Raw genomic sequence first — 16,047 nt, 5'->3', positions numbered from 1 at the left:
TCATTCTCCCTCTCCCGCACTGTAATATTATCCTCAATCAATACCACACCCTTCTCCTTTCTTTCCTTCCCTCTCCCTGAACGCACTTTATCCAGGGTCAATTCATACCCAGTCCTACCCTTTTCTCAGACAGGTCTCTGTTATTGCCATACCATATTCCCACCTATAATAGCCTATATGTAAGAGCTATGAGTGAAATCAGGGATCAGTTCTACACGCTTAAGGTGGCTGATGTTTGGAATTCTCTCCCACAAATAGTTGCTGATGTTGGATCAATTGTTAATGTTATATTTGAGATTGAGAGATCTTGGAGTAGATTGATGGTGTCGGCCTCACACATTCTGTTTGTTCAGTGACTGTGAATAATACCAGTCTCACTGGGACCAACCCGTCTCACCAGGGGGTTTCTCTTCGCAATAAATAAGAGACCCCTTTCAATAATATCTCCCTGAGCAAGACGAGAAGTGGTTTGAAACACAGAGAGCAACACTCGGAAAGATGCATGAGAGCTTACCAGCGCAGCAAAAACCGGCAAATTTATTGGACGTTCAGATACTGCGGTCACTCGTGAAGATAGAGGAAGTTTACTATCCGCTTCTCGCTGTTCTCGGCGTTTCTTATAAGTCTCTGTACACACTTGTTCATTCTGTACATTCTAACGGTCTCCCTGCCTCTCGATATAATGTCCTCTCCTCCTTTCTGTTGGTGCGTCTGGAAAGGCTTCATATCGAGTTTTAATTCACATAACGAGGTCCACTTGCAGTACTGTTATTTAAATTTACTCTCACCTGTATCTACAACCAGTAATCCATGTTTATCTAGGTTTACTATTGGGTCCTCGCTTCTGTCTTTACCCTTTTCAATCACTTTGTACCGCAATACATTTATAAAGCATGTTTATGAGCTGAATATTTATATCAGGCTAGAAATAACTGGTGGTGGGTTCACTGCTCCATCATTAGCTGCTGTTGAACAGGGATATTTGTCTGAGACATGAACAGAAACCGGCTTGAGCCCAAATATATTGTTGCAAATGCAACATCGCATTCAGACTGCCTATTTTCTATCTCCCTCTCTGCGATCGCATCCATGTTGCAGGATAATCAGTTAGGATGACAGATGTCATTGTTCTTTAATTCAGAATAAATTTTATTGGGTTAAATCTCAATAGGTGCATGTCTGATCAACTGAAAAGTTACAATGCCGATGATATTATCACACTACTTGAAGTCAGTCAGTTTTGACTATTATCGTTTCATATATAAGTCCAGGAAGTTTCCATTGAAAAGAAGATTGAAATTGCAAGAACCGTTGCCTACAATAATAACGATTGACATATTCGTTGGTTCATTTTCTGACTTTCTAAATGGCCGCTCACACTCTAACTCAGGATAATTGTGTCGAGATCAGGAGCAGGAACCTGTGCTGATTCCTCTCTCAATCAAGAACTCAGCAGAATTTCACTTCCTTACTTCATTACTTACGTAGACCAGAACAGATGCTGGGTCTTTCTGTCCATTTTTATTTGTTGTTTCCTTTTAGCAATATCTCCCCAAAGATGGAAAGGACATTTCATTTTTTATCAGTTGATTTATTATTTATCATATGAATTGGTATTCTATTATGTGTCACAGCTTATTCCTGTCACTCATCTTTTATGTTGTGTAATTGATTGCTAATTGTTCTGCAGTTAAATCGGTCTAGAGCAGAAAGAGCTGTCACATGGCTAATAATTAGGTTCATCAATGAATTCGGTCACAACGTTCCACATTTCATCCTGAATTCCATCAAATTGCTGCTTTTGCTCCCAGACTCCTGTAGAATTGTCATATTTATTCCCGGTCCATACAGTCAATTTAGTGGCGATTATGATCCTGTCTCGGGGCAAGTGTGGACTCTGCAAATGTGTCACTCACTACCTGGTGGCCATGGCAGCGGCTGATCTGGTCGTTATCCTTGATGTGACATTGAAACGAATTCCTGCTGTTTATTGGGTGAAGTTTTATTTTGTGAAGTCCATATACATGCTGCCCTACTTTATGCAGCCACGGACTGTTCTGTCTGGTTCATCGTCCAACTACTTGTCTTTGATCGATTTGTTTGCCAGAAGCTGAAAGATAAATATTGCAGCTATAATTATAGGAATAGTGACTGTGCTGAGCTGCCTCAAGAACATTTTCTGGTATACAAGTGAATATAGGCTCAGGAATGACCCCTGGTTTTGTATTGTAACAATGGGTGTTCGTTATTCGCTGCTGTGGAGCATAATAGAACTTCATCATGCTTCCATCCCTGTATCCCATTTGTTCTGATTCTACTGTTCAATGTTTTAACCGTCAGACACATCATAGCTGCAAACATGGTCCGCCAGAGACTCCGGGGCCAGTGCAGTGGAGAGAATCACAATGATCCAGAGATGAAGAACCGGAAAATATCCATGGTTGTAATGTTTGTTATATCCTGGAATTTTATAGTGTTATGGGCTGTTTTCCTGACGTATGCTGTCTGTTACAAATTGAGATTCATGGGATACAGTTCTGTGACATAGTTGGAGAAATAGGATTTATACTTCTAAGTTGCTGCACCAACACTTGCATTTATGCCATGACACAAACTAAATTCAGAGTGGAGTTGAAGAAGATGATTAAATACGCTTTAGTTGCGCTTGTTCAATTACTTGTTAAACTAGTTATTTAGTAAGAAAAGAATGGTTCCCTGCTTTGTGACACTAACATTGTATATTCTGTATACTCAAAAAGAAACTACAACTGATGTAGGCCGAAATGAGATCAGCCATGATCGTATTGAATGGTGGGGCAAGCTCGAGGGGCTGAATTGCCTACTCCTGCTCCTAGTTCTTATGTTAATATATTTAAAATAGAAAGCGTCCAGATATCTTCAGAGAGGGAGACAAATAAACAAATGAGCCCCTACATGTAAAATAATTAGTCAAAAAATCGTGAAAATACCAACTGAATTCCAGGTTGGCGGAGTTACCAGAGGAGTTCGAACGATTCGGTTTTAAAAAGTCTTCGAAGTTTTGGGAGAGAAGCTGGAAAGATGGAGGGTGTTTTAAGAATTACGTCATTTCAGTGAAGGCCGTCCCAGGCGAAGGGAGAAAAACAAAGACTGAGTCACTGGATATAGAAGTTTAGACGGTGGAGAGATATGGTTGGTAGACAGACCAGGATAATGTCTGGGCATCCGGTGGGAGTGGAGGTCAATAAGGTCCAGAGCGACGGCCAAGCAGGATTCAGGCCGGACAGGGGGCGGGCGGCTTGAAACTATTGGTGTTGATGCAGAGAGGATGAGAGGTGGGGAATCTATGAATGGGACAGAATCTAGAGGGCATGGCCGGCCAACATTCCTTCGATAATCTGCAGGAAGAAAGGAGGATTAGAGAGGATGATCATTGAAAGTGTAAAACAATAAGAGTGTTTTTGGGGAGGCGGTAATGGTGTTGTTTTTGAAGGATTAACGGTCAGTGTGTGACAACCGTTAAATATATCGGCTGTAATGTGAAGAAGCGAGTGTTGGGAATGGTTAGAGGTTGATGGGGGAAGGGATTGCATAGGAGAAGGAATTGGTCTGAAGGGAAAAATGAGCATGGATTGGGTGGAGGAATATAGCAAAACAAACTGAACTTTGGTGGGCAGTTGCACAGCGGTTGTGGGAAGATGAGGTTGGCTGTGGAAGGATGATGCAAGACTGGGTGTTTAGATATTTGGTGAAATGACTGAGGACGCGGAGGATAACGGAGATGTTGTTGCTGCAGAAACTGTCAGAGGAACAGGATTAAAACCAGAACCGCTGGTCAATCAACCGGAGGGCGGTTATCAGAACCATAGGAAAGGAAATTGATTGGCCGAATCGGCCGGGTCATGAGTTCCGATTCCGTGGAGAAGTAGGGAAGAAGCCTTTGTCCCTGGGATTAACAAAGTAACACAGGGGCAAGTTCGGAATGCAGGATTCAAGTCAACAACAAAACTAGTGTTTATATAGTATCTTTCACTTACATAAACGTCCCACCCACTTCACCCGCGCAAAGAAAAAAGTGATGTCTAGACGGATAAGGCGATATTAGCGCAGATGGTCAAAAGATTGGAGAAAGAGGTAGGTTTTTAGGCGTGTTCGAAAGGATGCGAGGTAGAGAAACGGAAGTGTTTCGGGAGGGTTTACAGACCCAACGCTCTGGTGAAGCTGTATCACTATTTCCACACCAAGACTATAGCTGGTTCAGTTGCAAAGAGATGCCTCTTTCACAATCGGAATCTCCCTTGAGATATCCAGAAAAGTCACTCTAAATTCACTATTACATGAACTTTAAAGCAATACAGATGAGTTCCTTACAGCCTGGCAGCATTTAAAGCTAGAGAGAGAGAGACGTAAACTTTTCTGTCTTCACAAATTGACTAAAAAACTACTTTCCCTTCCTGCCCCTCTCTCTGTTGGTCTCTCTCTCTCTCTCTCCCTGGGTTCCTGTTTCTAGACAACAGCACAGTTATTTCTACCTTATGTGTTTGATTAACTTGCCAAAGCTACTAACAACCTCCCCACACCTCATGCACCTCCCCCCCCCCACCGCCACACACCCCACCCGCTCCACCCCTTGGACCCCACCCCAGCAACCCAGATCCTCACTTCAAGAGTCGCGAGGAGGCCTGCAAGATACGGAAAATTATCCACATTGTCTAGGATCTCAACTTTAATTTTAATTTCAATTCATTTTTCAGTTTGACTCTTTAAAACCTTCTGGACTCAACATCGATGTCAACAATTTCACATCATAAATGCTGCCCACATTTTGTTTTCCTTTCCTTTTTAGATTTGAATTTTAATCTCGTTTCACACTTATTCTGTAATCCGTCTTCACACCTTCATCTCCCTCCCAGAAACATGATAGGGTCCCCCTTGTCCTCACTTATCACCCCACCAACTTCCGCATTCAAAGGATCATCCTCTGCCATTTCTGCCAACTCCAGCATGATGCCAACACCCAACACATCTTCCCTTCACCCCCCCCCCACCCCCAGGGGCATTTCATAGGGACAACCTGGTCCTCTCCTCCATCACCTCCTACACCTCAACCCCTCCCACGGCACCTTCCCATGCAACCGCAGAAGGTGCACCACTTACCCCTTTACTTTCCCCCCTCCTCACCGTCCAAGGGCCCAAACACTCCTTTCAAGTGAAGGAGCATTTCGCTTGCACTTCCCTCAATTTAGTTTACTGCATTCGATGCTCCCAATGTGGCTTCTTCTACATTGGAGAGACCAAACGCAGACTGGGTGACCGCTTTGCAGAACACCTTCGGTCTGTCCGCAAACATGACCCAAACCTCCCTGTCACTTGCCATTTCAACACTCCACCCTGCTCTCATGCCCACGTGTCCTTCCCTGGCTTGCTGCAATGTTCCAGTGAAGCTCAACGCAAACTGGAGGAACAACACCTCATCTTCCGACTAGGCACTTTACAGCCTTCCGGACTGAATATTGAGTTCAACAATTTTAGATCATGAACTCTCTCCTCCATCCCCCTTTCTGATCCCCCTTTTTCCAATAATTTATATATATTTTTCTTTTCCCACCTATTTCCATTATTTTTAAATGTATTTCCATTCATTGTTTTATCTCTACCTTTTAGCCTATTTCGCTCCCTACCCCCCATCCCACCCCCACTAGGGCTATCTGTACCTTGCTCAACCTGCTTTCTACCTTTAACGTCACGTATTAGCACATTCCTTAGATAATATCACCACCTTCAACACCTCTTTCTCCTTTTGTCTGTGACATCTTTTGGTTATCTCCACCTATCAATGGCTCTCTATCCAGCTCTACCTGTCCCACCACCACCCCCTTAAACCAGTTTTTTTTCACCTCTCTTCTTTTTTTCCTTAGTTCTGTTGAAGAGTCATATGGACTCGAAACGTTAACTCTGTTCCTCTCCGCAGATGCTGTCAGACCTGCTGAGTTTTTCCAGGTATTTTTGTTTTTGTTCTCGATTTCCAGCATCCGCAGTTTTTTGCCTTTATCGCTGTTGCTCAGGCTGCGCTCGGCCCCGCTCAGTTTCCTGGAGCCGCACCGAATGCTCCTGCTCCGCGCTGACAGGCAGACACCGGGAGTGGGGCCTACCTGCGCCTGCGTGGTGCATCCCTTCTGGTGGTGATAGACCGTTTTCTGGCCCCCGATGCATTCCGGGTAGGGCCGTTCGCCATTTCCAAAATTGAAATAACTTAGAAACCGGCCATTCGGAGCTTAAAAAGCCAGAAGACATTTCAGAAGCAACTAACCGCTGCAATGGAAGATCATTTGTCTGCTGAATGAATCATAAAGAGTCAAGTCGTCTTTTTCTCAAACCTGTGATTAAAGTGATGCAACGCCACCCTCTGCTGGTGGATGGGCGCTATTACACAAGCGAATGGGAAGTTATTAGGGATTCAACAAGAGAGAGGGCAGCATGACAGCATCAATGAAAATAAGAAGCGAGAAAAACACTCCCTTTTAAAAGTCATAACGTAGCCCTCTTCAGAATCTGCTGTCACTCCAACAGATCAATTCTTCCCAAGTTTTGCAGTACATGCTTGAATGTCCCTTGAGAGAAAATACTTTTGATGCAAAGCGTTCTGTGCTTAACCGTTGTTTCTCCCTTCACACAGATGTTGCCAGACCTGCTGATTACTGCAGTTTTTACTGTTTTCATTTCACTCCGAGAGTTTGGTGTATTTCCTTGCCCTTCCACCAGCCTTTGAGTCTGTAAGTAGAGAATTGGGATACAACTTTGAAAATCTTGAATCTTAAAATCTTGAAACTTCTTAGTTCCTTCACCTCCTTCACATCTGTTCCGATGATGCTATTTTCCAAAACAGCGCTTCTGACATGTCTTCCTTCTTCCTTAACTGAAGTTTCCCACCTCGGCCATGTCCAACCCATCTCACACATCTCTGCCCTCACACCTTCCTCTCCCTCCCAGAACAATGATAGAGTCCTCCTTGTCCTCACTTTTCACCTCACCAGCCTCCGCATTTAAAGGATCATCCACCATCATTTCCGCGAACTCCAGCAAGATGACACCACCAAACACATCTTCCCCTCACCCCACCTGTCGCCATTCTGTTGGGACTGTTCCCTTCAGGACATCCTGGTCCACTCCGACATCACCCCAAACACTTCATCTCCCTACCATGGCACCTTCCCATGCAACCGCAGAAGGTGCAATGCCTGTCCCTTTACCTCCTCCCTTCCCACCGTCCAAGGGTCCAAACACTCCTTTCAAGAGGAGCAGGAGCTTCACTTGCACCTCCTTCAATTTGGTTTACTGAATTCATTGCTCCCAATGTGGTCTCCTCTACATTGAAGAGACCAAATGCAGACTAGGTGACTGCTTTGCAGAACACCTTCGGTCTGTCCACAAGCATTACCCAGACCTCCCTGTCGCTTGCCATTTCAACACACCATCCTACTCATGCCCACATGTCCGTCCTTGGCCTACTGCAATGTTTCAGTAAAGCCCAATCCAAACTGGAGGAACAGCACCTCATCTTCTGATTAGGCACTTTACAGCCTTCCAGACTTAACATTGAGTTTAACAACTTCGGACCATGAACCCTCTCCCTCCATCCATACCCCCTGTATATCCCCTTTTTTCAATATTCATTCTCATTTCTTAATTTTTATTTTTTCATTTTTTAATTTTTATTTTATATCTAATTAGTCTTATTTCTATTTTTATTTCAATTCATTTTTATTCGTTGTTTTATCCTATTTTCAATCTTTTACCACCACTGTCCCCTCCCCCACCATCTGTCACTTGTTAATTTTGTTTTTTCCAGAGTACTTACCCTTGTCCTGCTATTATCACATTCTGCTTTCTGACCTTAATGCCACTATCAGCACCTCCTTTAGCCACTACCACTGTCATTAACACCCTTTTGTCCTTTTGTCCATGACATCTTTGTCAATCTCTCCTTTGCCTCCACCTATCGCTGTCCTTCTATCCAGCTTCACCTGCTCCACCGTTTCCCCCCAACCCCCTTAAACAGTATAAATTTCATCGCATTTTTACTTCTCTTTAGCTCTGAAGAAGAGTCATACAGACTCGAAATGTTAACTCTGTCTTTCTCTCCACAGATGCTGTTGGGCCTGCTGAGTTTTTCCAGCGTTTTCTGTTTTTTTTCCAGATTTCCAGCATCTGCAGTATTTTGCTTTTACAGTTAAAACCCTTGCAGCTGCTTTAGATGAAGTGTGAAGATTGAGTGAGTTTGGAGGAGGAATCAGGTGATTTCCTCTCATAGTGTAGGAGAAATCTGTCACTTAATGCACATTACTCGATATGAATCATAAAGTCTATTTTTTGATTTGTAAATCAGGGGACAGCATGAATGCAGTCCCCCACTACCACAAATTTTGCAGTTGAGTATCCCACATTTGGGGACAGCACAGGCATCAGCACACCCAGAGTGGGAAAGGCTGAGGCCTTCAGGTAACAGCTTTAAAGAAGGCATAAAAAGGCATTTCAGTAAATGTGTCTCCATGTATGACAGCTGAATTACTATGATGCTGGATTAACAATCCAGAGATTGAGAATTCAAATCCAACCACAGGATGTTACATACATAGAATTACAGTGCAGAAACAGACCATTCGGCCCAGTTGGTTGATGCTGGTGTTTATGCTTCACACGAGCCTCCTCTCACCTCTCTTCATCTCATCTTTTCAGCATATCCCTCTGTTCCTTTCTCCCTCATGTGCTTATCCAGTTTCCCCTTAAAGGCATCTATGCTATTCACCTCAACCAACTGAATTTAATAAATGTTGAAATTTTGAACAGAATCAAAATAAAAACATGAAAACTTTCAGATTGTCCTAAAAACCCAAATATTGTCCTTCAGGGAGGGGAACCTGCTGCAACTGCCTGGTCTGGTCTACATGTGACTCCAGTCCCACACAACATGCTGACTCTGAACTGCCCTCTGAAGTTGCCTAGCTCTCCTCCTCTCCCTTCTAATCATTCTACCAAGACTGGGACTGGGGGCCTGTGGGGAGGGGGAAAATGGCTTACCTGTGCCTGTGCGGTGTCTGATGGAGATAGACCGTATTCAGCCACGCTATGTTTTCTGGGTGGCATGGTCCATCATTTCCCACTTTGAACCAACTTAGAGAATGGCCATTCGGCCTGAAAGCCGGAAGTCATTTAAGATGCACCTGACTGCTGCAATAGAAGATCATTTGTCTGCGTGAAAAGATTTAAAAAAGGTCAAAGCGTCTCTTCTTTAAACCTGTTTCTCTATCTTGTGACCCTCTGGTGGCGGGTGTGCGCTATTCAATAAGAGGGAGAGCAGCATCCCACAGCATCAATCAATGACAAGTAACAAGGAAGAAAAACACCCCGTTTTAAAAGTCATAAGGTCGTCCTGTTCAGAATCTGCTGCCACTCCAACAGGTCAATTCTTCCCAAGTATTACAGTACATGATTGAACCGCCCTTGAGGGAAAAGGCTGCATAGATACAGAGCCTTCTGTGCTTAACTGCTGTTTCTTCCTTCACACAGATGTTGTCAGACTTGCTGAGAATCTGTAGCATTTTCTGTTTCCATTTCACTCCCAGAGTTTGGGGTGTTTCCTTCTCGTTCCACCTGTGTGACTGTACTTGTGAGTCTGTAATTTGCAAAGTGGAGAGTTGGGGTCCACTTTTGAAAAACTTGTAGCTGCAGTGGGTGAAGTGTGAAAATTGAATCAGTTGGTGGGGAAAATTAATTAGTTATTACATAACTGTTGAATACATCTTCAGAAAAGTACAAGTGTCTTTGTTGCTCATTAATTAATGCTTTGGATTTGTAAGTGAGGGAAGAGCGCAAAAGCAGTCCCCCACTACCACAAATTTTGCAGTCGAGTAACCCACGTGGAGATATCGCAGCCGTCAGCACACCCGAAGTGCAATGGGATAGCCTCATCCCGGGAAACACAAACTTCCTGGTCATTGTTTCATTCCCTGCCAGGTAAGTATGCTTAATCATTTTCAAACACCATCATCGTGCACTTGCGATGCCATAGCATACAAGGCTATGGGCCTAGTTTTGGAAAATGGTAATAGAAGAGTTAGGCACTTGTTTGACTGGCTTTTTTTTTGCAAAAATATACTTTATTCAAAAAATATCTTCAGCAACATTTCAAACCATTCCAAAATCACCATCACAAAAATACAATCAGGTTCAACTTTTACAACATGAATCACAAGGTGCAGCAGTACAAACAATGAATATTACAATCATTTGCAGACATTCATTGTGAGCTGTACAGCCTAAGGGGCTCTTTACAGTTCCCAGCCCCTCAGTGCACTGTGGCAGAAAGGTCTTAGACAGCGACCCTTCCCCATTGTGCCTTTGCGGTGGCTGCCCCAAGCTTTAGTGTGTCCCTCAGCACGTAGTCCTGGACCTTGGAATGTGCCAGTCTGCAACACTCGGTCTGAGACAACTCTTTGAGCTGGAAGACCAACAAGCTTCGGGCAGACCAAAGAGCATCTTTCACCGAGTTGATGATCCAGCTGCAGTTGATGTTTGTCTCGGTGTGTGGCCCTGGGAACAGTCCGTAGAGCACAGAGTCCTGTGTCACAGAACTGCTCGGGATGAACCTCGACAGAAACCACTGCATCTCTCTCCAGACCTTCTTCGCAAAGACACAATCTACAAGGAGGTGAACAATGGTCTCTTCCCCACCACAGCCACCTCGAGGGCAACATGCAAAGGGGGTGAGACTCCTGGCGTTTAGGAAGGATCTGACAGGGAGGGCCTTTCTCACCACCAGCCAAGCAACATCTTGGTGCTTGTTGGAAAGTTCTGGCAATGAGGCATTCTGCCAAATGACTTTGACAGTCTGCTCAGGGAACCATCCCACAGGATCCACCCTCTCCTTTTCCCTCAGGGCCTTTAAGACGTTACGTGCCGACCACTGCCTGATGGACTTGTGGTCAAAGGTGTTTCTCTGCATAAATTTCCCACGAGGGACAGGTGGTTTAGCGTGGTCCAACTACTTGGAGCGTTCCGCGGCAGCGTGGCCAGACCCATCCTTCGCAACACCGGGGACAGATAAAACCTCAGCATGTAGTGACACTTGGTGTTTGCATACTGAGGGTCTATGCACCGCTTGATGCAGCCGCACACAAAGGTGGCCATCAGTATGAGGGCGATGTTGGGCACAATTTTTCCCCCTCTATCTAGAGGCTTGTACGTTGTCTCCCTGCGGACACGATCCATTTTCGACCTCTAGATAAAGCGAAAGATGGCTCGGGTGATCGCCACCACACAGGAGTGTGGAATGGGCCAGACCTGCGCCACGTACAGCAACAGCGAGAGTGCCTCACACCTGATGACCAGGTTCTTACCCGCAATGGAGAGGGAGCGTCGCTCCCACATGCCCAGTTTCCTATTCACCATAGACACTCGCTCCTTCCAGTTTCTAACGCGTGCCCTGGTCCCTCCGAAACATATCCCAAGCACCTTCAGACCATCAGCCCTGACAGTGAAGGAGACAAAGGATCAGTCAGCCCAGTTCCCAAATATCATGGCCTCTCTCTTCCCACGATTTACCTTGGCTCCCGATGCCAGTTCGAACTGGTCAAAGGTGTGGATCAGTCTGTGCACCGACAGCGGATCCGAGCAGAAGACGGCGACATCGTCCATGTACAGGGAGGCTTTGAACTGAGTGCCTCCACTGCCTGGGATCGGCACTCCTCTTATGCCCGGATCCTTCCTGATGGACTCAGCAAAGGGTTCTATGCAACAGGCGAGACAGGACAACCCTGCCTGACTCCAGATTTAATCGGAAAGCTATCTGATTCCCACCCATTGATAGAGACTGCGCTACTGATGTTAGTGTACAGCAGTCGGATCCAATTGCGAATTCCCTCCCCAAACCCCATTTTGGAGAGCACATCCACCATGTAGGTGTGCGATATTCTGTCAAAGGCCTTCTCCTGATCCAGGCTGATGAGGCAGGTATCCACACCCCTGTCCTGTACATAGGCAATCGTATCTCTGAGCAGTGCTAGGCTGTCAGAGATCTTCCTGCCTGGCACAGTGCCGGTCTGGTCAGGGTGGATCACCAATTCCAGAGTGGATTTGACCCGATTGGCGATGACCTTGGACAGAATCTTATAGTCCACATTCAACAGTGAAATGGGTCGCCAATTTCTAATTTCCTCCCTCTCCCCCTTGTGCTTGTAGATGAGGGTGATAATGCCTTTCCTTATGGATTCTGACAGACTGCCGGCCAGGAGCATACTCTCGAACACTTCTAGCAGGTCCAGGCCGATCCAGTTCCACAGAGCCGAATACAACTCCGCCGGCAAGCCGTCGCTTCCGGGAGTTTTACTCTTCTCGAAGGACTCAAGGGCCTTAGTCAGTTCGTCAGGAGTTAGCGGTTTGTCCAGGCTCTCCCGTGTACTGTCATCCAAGACCTCTGTGATAGAGGACAGGAAGGACTGGGAGGCCGTGCTATCTGTGGGCTTCATGTCATATAATTCGGCATAAAAGGATTTGCTGATCCTCAAAATGTCGGATTAAGATGACTTTACTGAGCCATCTTCTTCCTTCAGGCTGCTAATCACAGAGCTCTCTCTGTGTACCTTTTGGAAGAAGAAACGTGAGCGCGTCTCATCCTGCTCCACGGAGTGGACTCTGGAACGGAAGGTGACCTTGGAGGCCTCCGAGGCAAAGAGCGAGGCTTGCTGGCTCTTCACCTCTTGGAGTTCCTCATTGACATCGACCCCCATCGACTGCAGCCGGAGCAGATTCTGCATGTTTTTCTGGAGTCGGGACATTTCCCTCTGTTCCTTTCTAGCTTTCTGGGTGCCTTTGAGGATGAAAAACCTCTTGATATTCCCCTTGATCGCTTCCCACCAGTGTGTCAGTGACTCAAAGAGGGGTTTCACGATTCTCCAACTTTTGTAATCCCTCTTGAGCTCCTCAAAGTTCTCTGGGGTCAGCAGTTGCACATTTAGCTTCCATGCCCCCCTGCCAACCCTCTGGTCCTTCTCTAAGTGGCAGTCAGCTAGTAGGAGGCAGTGGTCAGAGAAAAACACCGGCTTGATGTCAGTGGATCTGACTGCGAACGCCCGGGACACAAACAGGAAGTCTATCCTGGAACAGATGGACCTGTCTGGCCGCAACCAGGTGTATCTATGCTGCGCTCCATCTGCAGGGTTGCTGAAGACATCGTGCAGCTTGGCATCCTTTACTGTTTCCATCAGGGATCTGGACGTAGCGTCCAATCTGCTGTCGGCCCTGCCGGATCGTCCAGCCGCATCGATGATGCAGTTGAAGTCACCACCCAGAATGACCGGCCTGGAGGTTGCCAGCAGCACTGGGAGCTGCTGAAAAAACTCCAGCCATTCGCCCTTTTGAGCCGGGCTGTACACGTTAATTACCCAGAGTGGAGCATTCTTGTACATTACGTCTGCTACGAGGAGGCACCCGCCCACCACCTCCTTAACCTGGGAGACAGTGAAGCTGCCTCCCCGCAGCAGGATACCCAGGCCGGAGGAACGAGAGTCGTTTCCTCCCGACCAGATCAATGGCCCATGGGACCACTATCGTGACCATTGCCTGTAGGAGCTGAGGTGAGGTATCGCACACTCCTGCAGAAACAACAGGTCAGCTTTGACCTTGGCAAGGTAGTCCAAGGTCGCAACTCATCGCGTAGTAGATTTAATGCTACTCACATTTCTGGATACAATCTTTAAATCCATTTTAAAGCATTTAGTCTCTTACCAAACCTGTTGTCTTTGAGAGTTCTGGACCTTTAGTCTGCTCCTTCGTGCCCGTAGTGTGCTCAAATTGCTTCACTTTGGATGGGCTGAGGAAAGTGTCCTGAACCTCCCCATTGGTGGTGTTCTGCTCGGGTGGCGTCTGGGGGTCCGTGCAGAGAGCAGGGTTTGAAATGTCCTCTGTTGGAGAAGCTTCTCCAATCCTCTCCCCCTCTGGGGCGTTGCTGCTCCTGGCTTCCCGGAGCTGGGGTGTGCTGAGCGTCTCACTGTTCCCAGATTCCTGGGCCAGGGGTGCACTGGCCTCTTCGGGTTGTGGGTAAAATTGGGTTGCGCTGGTCTCCTCATTGTCTCCAGTGTTCTGGAGCTCGGGTGTCTCGTCCTCCAACTCCCTAGAGCTTTGCCGCTTCTTCTGTTGGCGCTGCCCTGGCAAATCTTTGTCCGAAGAGCAGCTGCCCTTGTCATCCGTGTCAGATGGGAGACGCCTCTTGCCACTTGTCTGGGAAGTGGCTTGGTCCCTTCTTAGCCCCTTCTTCCTTTTGGCTCTCTTCACCGTCAGCCACTCCCCCTGCTGCTTTCCCACTGCTGCTTCCTCCTCCTCCGTTGATTCGCTCTCCTGAGGAGTGGGAGGTTCAGGGGGCAGTGCTGTTGATTGGCTGTCTGTTGCCCCAATCTTTTCCTCCACCTTGTCTCTCTCTGTGTCCTCCTTTGTCCCGTTGTTCTCCCTGGGGACTTGGTGGTTGGAGTGACAAGAGGCATTTCTTCTGCTTCCCCCTCGTTGGCTTTGGCTGCCTGTGCATAAGTACGGCAACATTTGGGGCAGGTCTTGTAGAGGTGACTTGCCTCGCCACACAGGTTGCAGCAGTTAGTCTGTCTACAGTCTTTTGTCTGGTGCCCTTCCTGTTTGCAGTTCTTGCAGAGGGCGTCGCTGCAGTTGGCAGCCACATGACCAGACTTGCCGCATGAGTGACAAAGTTTGGGTTGCCCAGCGTAGACAAGGTAGCCACGGCTTCCCCCGATAGCGAATCTGGAAGGGGGGTGGAAGACGGCTCCCTTACCGTCGGTCTTGAGCGTGACCTTAACCTGGCATTTGCATGTCCAGATCCCCAAATCATTTCTAACCGCGGTGCAGCTCCCAACCTTATCAAAGTACCTGGTGAGAAAGGTGAGCACATCGGCGACAGGGACGTAGAGGTTGTAGAGATGCATCGTCACCACACAGTCCCATTGCAACGGCAGAGCAAAGAGTGGCTTCGCCGTCAGGATCTTCATCTCCAGCAGGTCTTTCTTCTCCTCAAACACCTTCAGGAGTTTGACGCAGGCTGCCACTCACTTGAACGTCACATCAAAATATCCAGCGCTGGCGAAGTCCTGCAGGCAATAGATCTCGGAAGCTTCAAAACCATACACCTTTAACAGGATCCTCTTGGTGAAGAAGTCCCAATCCATAAGTGCTCCTTTTTCGCTGCCCTTCACCATGACTCGGATGGTGTTAGGTACCCCATGGTATGGGGTTCGATTGGTTATATCCATTGCTCGATGACCTTTCCCTGGCAGAAACGTGATCAAGGTCTCTCCCCTGCCAGGTAAGTATTTTTTTTTTGCAAAAATATACTTTATTCATAAATCTTCAACAACATTTCAAACCATTTCAAAATCACCATCACAAAAATACAATCAGGTTCAACTTTTACAACATGAATCACAAGGTGTATCAGAACAAAACAATGAATATTTCAATCATTGGCAGACATTCATTTTAATCTGTACAAACTGAGGGGCTCTTTACAGTTCCCAGCCCCCCAGTGCACTGTGGCAGAAAGGTCTTAGGTAGCGACCCTTCCCCATTGCGCCTTTGTGGCGGCTGCCCCAAGGTTAACCATGTCCCTCAGCACGTAGTCCTGGACCTTGGAATGTGCCAGTCTGCAACACTCGGTCTGAGACAACTCTTTGAGCTGGAAGACCAACAAGCTTCGGGCAGACCAAAGAGCATCTTTCACCGAGTTGATGATCCTCCAGCTGCAGTTGATGTTTGTCTCAGTGTGTGTCCCTGGGAACGGTCCGTAGAGCACAGAGTCCTCTGTCACAGAACTGTTCGGGATGAACCTCGACAGAAACCACTGCATCTCTCTCCAGACCTTCTTCGCAAAGACACAATCTACAAGGAGGTGAACAACGGTCTCTTCCCCACCACAGCCACCTCGAGGGCAACTTGCAGAGTGGGTGAGACTCCTGGCGTGTAGGAAGGATCTTACAGGGAGCGCCTTTCTCACCACCAGCCAAGCTACATCTT

General features: G+C 46.8%; 1 long non-coding RNA gene, 1 other non-coding gene and 1 pseudogene across 2 annotated transcripts; all 3 read right to left on the bottom strand.

Moving 5' to 3' along the window:
• Positions 1–1,128: 1,128 nt before the first annotated feature.
• Positions 1,129–6,120, bottom strand: LOC121291970. The gene is made up of 2 exons (XR_005946135.1): positions 5,877–6,120; positions 1,129–2,110 (listed from the first exon to the last, which is right to left on the bottom strand). It is a non-coding gene; the product is annotated as an uncharacterized LOC121291970 (long non-coding RNA).
• A 2,242-nt stretch (positions 6,121–8,362) lies between these two features.
• On the bottom strand, positions 8,363–8,495 carry LOC121292081 (annotated as a pseudogene).
• A 1,342-nt stretch (positions 8,496–9,837) lies between these two features.
• On the bottom strand, positions 9,838–10,001 carry LOC121292056. The gene has a single exon (XR_005946179.1). It is a non-coding gene; the product is annotated as a U1 spliceosomal RNA (small nuclear RNA).
• Between the last annotated feature and the right edge of the window lie 6,046 nt (positions 10,002–16,047).

The sequence above is a fragment of the Carcharodon carcharias genome, chromosome 19 (assembly GCF_017639515.1).
Source record: "Carcharodon carcharias isolate sCarCar2 chromosome 19, sCarCar2.pri, whole genome shotgun sequence".
NCBI lineage: Eukaryota > Metazoa > Chordata > Chondrichthyes > Lamniformes > Lamnidae > Carcharodon > Carcharodon carcharias.
This window is presented reverse-complemented; position numbering and strand designations above follow the sequence as displayed.